General features: G+C 45.1%; 1 protein-coding gene across 5 annotated transcripts in view; it reads left to right on the top strand.

Moving 5' to 3' along the window:
• The first annotated feature begins 1,751 nt into the window (after positions 1 to 1,751).
• Positions 1,752 to 8,006, top strand: part of ARHGEF37 (Rho guanine nucleotide exchange factor 37) — a 54,180-nt gene continuing 47,925 nt past the window's right edge. For 4 of the 5 annotated variants that reach the window (XR_004033106.1, XM_030826741.1, XM_030826732.1 and 1 more), the window contains exon 1: positions 1,752 to 2,005. The gene's annotated coding sequence lies outside the window, so the exon portion shown is untranslated. Of the gene's footprint in view, positions 2,006 to 2,313; positions 2,553 to 8,006 lie in introns of all 5 variants that reach the window. The other variant, XM_030826734.1, reaches the window with a different exon arrangement.

Raw genomic sequence — 8,006 nt, 5'->3', positions numbered from 1 at the left:
GTGGTGCAATCTTGGCTCACTGCAACCTCCACCTCCAGTGCTCAAGTGATTCTTCTGTCTCAGTCTCCCGAGTAGCTGGGATTACAGGTGCCCACAACCATGCTCAGCTAATTTTTGTATTTTTAGTAGAGACGGGGTTTCAACATATTGGCCAGGCTGGCCTCGAACTCCTGACCTCAAGTGATCTACCCTCCTTGGCCTCCCAAAGTGCTGGGATTACAGGCGTGAACCACCGTGCCCTGCCAACTGATGTTATTTTTGAAATACTCAAATTGTTAGAAAAGTTCTTCCTTACATTTTAAATTGCAATGCATCTCCTTACAGCTTTCTGCATCCTGGTGGCCTCTAAGGTCACACAGGTTAGGTCTAATCCACAGGACTACTTTTTTGAAAAGTCCTCAACTTCCCTTGCTTTTCTTTTTTCTTTCTTTTCTTTTTTTTTTTTTTTTTTTTTTTTTTTTGAGACAGAGTCTTGCTCTGTTGCCAGGCTGGAGTTCAGTGGTGTGATCTCAGCTCACTGCAACCTCCGCCTGCAGGGTTCAAGTGATTCTCCTGCCTCAGCCTCCCAAGCAGCTGGGATTACAGGCATGCACCACCACACCCAGCTAATTTTTCTATTTTTAGTAGAGACGGGATTTCACTATGTCGGCCAGGATGCTCTCGATCTCTTGACCTGGTGATCTGCCCCCCCCTCAGCTTCCCAAAGTCCTGGGATTACAGCTGTGAGCCACCGCGCCCGGCACCCTTGGTTTTTCTCTTCTGCAAGCTACACCACCCCTCTCCCCTTCAGTTGCCCTCATCTGTCACATTCAAGAGAAGACACTGTTTTGGCTTTCATGTTTTTATGAGTGTAGAGTGGTGGTTAAGCACCCTGAACCCACAGATAGTCTGAATTCGAATACTGGCACTGTCACTTAGTAGTTGTGTGTCATGGGCAAGTTATTTTCACCTCTGTAGCGTAAGTTTCTCTCTCTTGAAAATGAGGATAATAATAATGATACCTATCTCTCAGAGAAATTGTGAATGAGATAATTGAGACAGTACAAGTAAAACATTTAGTATAGCGCCTGGCCCTTAGTAGCAATACGACTACTACCAGCAGTAATAATAAATAATAAGCCCTAAATTAAGCCCTAAAAATGAAAATAAGAATAAAAGAAGTGGCAGAATGAGAAAAGCTAATCTTGTCCATTCCTGATGCTACAAACAAGGTTTGGTTGCCCCGATATGAAACTTTACATGCGTTTCATAGCAACTATCACTTTCAATGGTGGGTTTAGTGTCTAGCACAGGAGCCCAATAAGGCCAGGACCTTGTCTATCGTGTTAAGTGTTGTGTTCTCTGTGCCCAGAACAGTGTCTTGCTCCCAGTAGAGTGAAAGAATGGACCAACACCGTCATGTCGTGGAAGAGACTGGCCGACTTGGCTAAGGTTGTGCAGGGCTCCCAGGAGAGCTGGGGCAAGAACCAAGGGCTCCTCGGCAACCAACACTAAGAATTAAATTGAGGCCCAGCCCTAAAGTTTGGTGATTCGGGCAGGAGCATAGGTATCCAGTAATACCGGGGTCAGCATTCCCACCGGGTGGCCTAAATGCCGGCTCCTGTTTTCGGGATGACGAGCCCGCGGAGAAGGTGGCTTAATGAGAGGCCGCGGGAGGGTGGGTGCCGGCACGTCGCTAAACTCCGCCTGCAATGCTTCGGGTTGGCTGCCAGCCAGGGCACGGTTCCGAGCCGGCCGGGGCTGACTCCGGGAGCAGCGAACAGAAAACAACCTTGCTCCAGAAAGACAATTAACAAAGGCTGGAGACCAGCCACCCCCTCGCGGCGCACGCACGCAGGCAGCTGCGTGGGCATAGCCGCGCCCGCCAGCGCCCTCGGTGGGCACAGCCACCCGGAGCGGCGCGGGTGCCGGGAGCTGGGCGACGAACCCCTCCTGCCCCGGCTGCGCTGTTGCCCGGGCGGCCGACCTCCGTGCGTGAGCGCCGACAGGCACCTTGCGCGCGCAGGTGAGTCCGCCGGGCGATTGGGGCCTGGTCAAGCAGGATTGGGCTGGGGAGGGGTGCAGGAAACAGCTGCTGGGAGGATCAGAAAAGGGAGGTGGGACAGAGAAAGGCAGGATGCGACGACCTCCCGGGTCCCAACTTGCTTGGTAGCTAGCTTTGTGTCTTGAGCCTTATGGGAATGTAAGCCACCTGGTCCATATGGCCTACCCTAGTCGTTTTACAGGTGGGAAACTGAGGCCCAGGGAGGTAAGCCGGCCTGGAAAAACATTATTCTTCTTTGTTCCTGTTTCTGTCTGCCTTCTTCTGTGCAGGACTTCAGACAGCTTTTAGAAAGAATGCATACATTATAACAATGGAAAAATACAATGGTAAAGAATCCTTGCCAAGCAAAATATAATTATGAATAGACAGTCAAGGCCAGGAAAAAAGAGAACAGAAATCCGTGATCCATAGGTGAGGTGACTTGGCTAAGGTCCCTCAGAAAAGTCGTGCCAAAGCTGGGACTGGAAGTCAAAACATCCGGCTTCTGAACGCCAGAAACTTACAGTGGGTAAGCGGACAGCCTGCCCAGGCACTGGTTCTTAACCTTCTGGGGGTCCCTGACCCCTTAGAGATCTGTGTCCACTCCCCGCAGAAGGGTTCACACAAAGCCTTGTGCACAGTTTGAGATTTGACATGAATTCCTGCTGTAAGGAATGCCTGCAGGCTGGCACTCAGGCACGGTGGTTTCAGAGCACTTTCTTTGCTCCTTTGAAGGGAGGCAGCTGGTGGAGGAGTACCTGCTGTGCGTCCAGACAGCTAGCTGTGTGATCCAGGAAGCATAGTTTAACCTCTTCAAGGCCCAGTTTTATGTGTAGACTGGGGATGAGAGTGTCTGCTTCATCCTCCAGGTTATTGTCAGACTTAAGAATGAACATAAAGGCTAGTGCTTGACATAATATATGCTCAATAAAAGTGCTGACGATTATAGGGTGACTATAGTTTACAATAATCTATTGTATATTTCAAAATAGCTGGAGAGAATAATTTGAATGGTTCTAGCATAAAGAAAAGACAAATGGCTGGGCGCGGTGTCTCACGCTTGTAATCCCAGCACTTTGGGAGGCCGAGGTGGGCGGATCACGAGGTCAGGGGATCGAGAGCACGGTGAAACCCCATCTCCACTAAAAATATAAAAAATTAGCCGGGCGTGGTGGCGGGCGCCTGTAGTCCCAGCTACCCGGGAGGCTGAGGCAGGAGAATGGCGTGAACCTGGGAGGCGGAGCTTGCAGTGAGCTGAGATCGTGCCACTGCACTCTAGCCTGGGCGACAGAGCAAGACTCTGTCTCAAAAAAAAAAAAAAAAAAGACAAATATTTAAAGTGATGGCTATCCCAAGTACACTGATTTGATCTTTATAAATATATTAAAGTATCACAGGTACCCTGAAACTATGTACATCTCTTATGCATTAATTAAAAAAAAAAGTGATGACACACAAAATCAAAGCTGTGGTAGTTAGGAAAGATTGATGACCTGGAAGAAATTGGGCTGTATCTGAAATAAAATACAATTTAAAAAATTATAAACATGAAAAAATAAAGTCAGCCCTATTAAGACTTACAGACCACACCACATACCTTCATGATGGTATCCTAAATAAGGGTGCAGCAAGGCACTACCCTCAATATTTGACTCCAAATCAAAAGCTGAAAGTAGAAACTACCAGATACTGTAACAAGGAGTGCTTACTGGGCTTCACTTGCCTCTTTCAAATGGGGTCAACACCCTGTTTTTTTGGTTGTTGTTTTTTGTTTGTTTGTTTTAGACGAAGTCTTGCTCTGTCTTCCAGGCTGGAGTGCAATGGCACGATCTTGGTTCACTGCAACCTCCGCCTCCCGGGTTCAAGCAATTCTCCTGCCTCAGCCTCCTGAGTAGCTGGGACTACAGGCACACACCACTACGCCCGGTTAATTTTTTGTATGTTAGTAGAGATGGGGTTTCACCGTGTTGCCCAGGCTGATTGCAAACTCCTGAGCTCAGGCAATCGCCTACCTCGGCCTCCCAAAGTGCTGGGATTACAGGCATGAGCCACCATGCCCGGCCTATAGAGTTTGTTTTTAAATGAGAGGAAATAGGACATAAACTGGGACCTGAGCAGCATCCACCCTTACTCAGCAATAGAGCCTCAGCTGAATTTCTGCCAGGGAACAAGAGTTGCTGGCAGTTGGCTCACATCCCTCTTGGATCAGCAGATTACTGTGGTAAACAGTAGCTTGGTTGATTCTGCCCTAGATCAAATAAATGGCTTTTTATTTAACTAATGAGGTAGGGAATGTGTTTTCATGTGCTGTAACAGAAGCAAAATGGCATTTGTAGAGCTTGACTGTCCAAAGCCTATTGCTTGTTTATTGATAAGCTGAAGAATTTGTTTATTTGTTTGTTTATTTAGAGACAGGATCTCCTCGCTCTGTCGCCCAGGCTGAGTGCAGTGATGCAGTCACAACTCACTGCAGCCTCAACCGCTCAGGTTCAAGCAATCCTCCAGCCTCAGCCTTCTGAGTAGCTGGGACTACAGGCATATGCCACCACACCTGGCTAATTTTTTACTTTTTGTAGACACAGGGTCTTGCTATATTGCCCACACTGGTCATGAACTCCTGGATGCCAGTGATCCTGCCACTTCAGCCTCCCAAAGTGCTGGGATTACAGGTGTGAGCCACTGCACCCAGAGAATTTTATAATTCTAATAATTGTTATTATTTCCTTAATTCCCTAATACTGGAAGGCTCAAGAACTTTAAATCTATGGATCCAAACTTATGATGACAGAGCCTGGGCAGGCTCACTTATCTATAAAAATAACTGCTTTAAAAACATACTGTGTTGTCTCCTTCCTCTTTTGGAAGACCTTTTTAGGCCTTCCAAATAGAGCTGGGGAAATATGGCTAAGGACGAATAGCTGCTATTTGATTTGGGTTAAGACACATACCACCTGTCCTCTCCATGTATTTATAAAGGGGAGTTTTTCCTCCAGGAAAGAGAGAGAGAATGTGTATGTCTGTCTGCGTATGGGAGAGGGGATGTCTGTTGCTCTCTTTCCTCCTCACTTCCAATCATTTATTTATCAACATAGAGAAGTCCTTTTCTGTAAGCACAGTGACTTGGAAAATTCCTTCCCTTTTTGGCTCTGTGGCTCTATTTTGTTTCATAGTAGTTTCTAAAATATTAGGATGTTTTTTTCTAATTTTGACTATGAACTCTTCTTTATGTGTTTCTTTTTCTTTCTTTTTTTTTTCTGAGATGGAGTCTCGCTCTGTCGCCCAGGCTGGAGTGCAATGGCATGATCTCTGCTCACAATAACCTCCACCTCCTGGGTTCAAGTGATTCTCCTGCCTCAGCCTCCTGAGTAGCTGGGATTGTAGCTGGGATTACAGGCATGTGCCACCACTTCTGGCTAATTTTTGTATTTTCAGTAGAGACAGGGTTTCACCATGTTGGCCAGGCTGGTCTTGAACTCCTGACCTCAGATGATCTGCCTGCCTTGGCCTCCCAAAGTGCTAGGATTACAGGCATGAGCCACCATGCCTGGCCTTCTTTATGTGTTTCTATATTGTTTATCTAGTTATATAATGAGCAAGAGCCTCTTTCATTATTTAAACAATTTTTTAAGATGTTGTCCAAAGAATATATATAGGTGGCAAATAACCACTTGAAAAGATACTCAAGATCATTACTCATTAGGGAAATGCACATTAAAACCACAGTGAAATATCACTTCATAACTATTAGGATGGCTAAAATGAAAAGATTGGCTCTACCAAATGTTGACCAGAAGGTAGAGGAACTGGAACTCTTATATACCATTGGTTGCAATGTAAAATGGTACAACCACTTTCAAAAAGGTCTTAGTTAAATACACACTTAACTTATAAAGTTAAAGATACACTTATCATGTTATCCAGAAACTTCACTCCCAGGTCCAGCTTTCTTGTAATAGTGAAACAGGAAACAAACAGTTGTTTATTCGGTATATGAAGAGACAAATTGTGGTATATCCATATAACAGAATTCTGCTAAGCAATGGAAAGTAATGATGTATTGATACATGCTTCCATATGAATGGATCTCAAAATAATTTTTCTGAAAGAAAGCCCCAGGCAAAAAACACTACACAGTGCATACTGTATTATTTATTTATTTAGAGACGGAGTCTTGCTCTGTTGCCCAGGCTGGAGTGCAGTGGCGTGATCTCCGCTCACTGCAACCTCTGCCTCCTGGGTTCTAGCGAGTCTCCTGCCTCAGCCTCCCAAGTAGCTGGGATTACAGGCATGTGCCACCATGCCCAGCTAATTTTTGTATTTTTAGTAGAGGCAAGGTTTCACCATGTTGACCAGGCTGGTCTCGAACTCCTGACCTCAAGTGATCTGCCTGCCTTGGCCTTCCAAAGTGCTGGGATTACAAGTGTGAGCCACTGTGCCTGGCCTGTATTTTTCATTTTATATAAAATTCAAACGGAGTTGCTATTCCACAGCTGACCTCAAACTTTTTGGTGGCTTCCAAGAAGAACCAAGAGTTGTGTATGATCATATCAGTCTAACTCCAGTTGCGACAATGTCATTGACAATTTGATCTTTATTCTGCCAGTGTTTGCCCATGCCTTTCATTCATTAATTCGATTAATTGAGCACCAACTATATGCTAGATCTAGAGTAAACACTAGGTAATGCACTGATGAATAATAGACACATGATCCCTGCCCTCATGGAGTTTACATTATTTTGAATGAACCTCTGAGTAATACAACAAATAGAATAAACAAAATAATTATCACGGGAAAGGAGTGGTTCTTTTGAAGGGTGGTGGAAATCAGGGTTAGACTTGTCTGGGTTTCAAGCAGAGAAGTAAAGTGACAAATTTTATGTTTTTTTGTTTTTTGTTTTTGTTTTTGAGATGGAGTCTTGCTCTGTTGCTCAGGTTGTGCAGTGGTGCAATCTCAGCTCACTGCAACTTCCACCTCCCAGGTTCAAGTGATTTTCCTGCCTCAGCCTCCCGAGCTGGGACTACAGGCATGCACCACCATGCCTGGCTAATTTTTCTTTTAATTTTCGTTAGAGATGAGTTTTCGCCATGTTGGCCAGGCTGGTCTCGAACTCCTGACCTCAGGTGATCCACCTGCCTCGGCCTCCCAAAGTGCAGGGATTACAGGTGTGATCCATCATGCTCAGCCCAATTTTATGTTTTTGAAAGACCACTCCACTCTGATGCTGTGTATCCAGTCAGGAAGCTGTTGTACCAGTCCAGGAGAAAGGTGGTGGAAGTTTAGACCCAGATGGTCTCAGAGTTGGAAAGCACAAATTAGTAGATATCTTTAATAAAACAAAACAGAGCCCAGCGGTGGACACTGATCAACACTCTTCAAATTTGGTAGTTTTATCACTTTTTAGTCCTTATTACTGTCCTGTCTCTGCCCTCTGCACCAGCCTCTACCACTGCCTCTTATTCCATGTGTGTAAGTATGTCACAAGAGACTGACAACACCTTCCTGGTCCAGATACACTGGACTACAGCATTCCTTTGATCTACTGATTTAGTTGACTGTCAGTAAGAGAATGAGGAAACTCTGGCATGACCAGTTTTTATTAAATTAGCCTATGCTGACTCCAGATGATCTCTGTTTCCCTTTCTAAGGGCTAATGAACTATTTGTTTTAATCAAGTGGCAGAAATCTAGCTCAGAGTGGCTTAGGCAAAAGGAGGATGAGGAATAAAAATGTATTCGCTCATACGAAAAAGGGAATCAGTCTCTATCATGGCTGAAGTGAGTCATGCCATCATTTCAGTCTCTTTCTCAGTCTTTCAGTTCTATTTCTATGGTATTAGTCTTATTCTCAGTAAGGCTCTGATATATAGTTCTTCTTATTATTATGATTAGCTGTTCATGGCACCTGCTTAAATATTATGCATCTAGATCGACCATGTGTCTTTAGACAACTTCATACATCTGATCAATGGTAATGCTACCCTT

This window comes from Nomascus leucogenys, chromosome 2, assembly GCF_006542625.1.
Source record: "Nomascus leucogenys isolate Asia chromosome 2, Asia_NLE_v1, whole genome shotgun sequence".
NCBI lineage: Eukaryota > Metazoa > Chordata > Mammalia > Primates > Hylobatidae > Nomascus > Nomascus leucogenys.
Note: the sequence above shows the minus strand (reverse complement) of the source record. Positions and strands in the feature narration are given on the sequence as shown.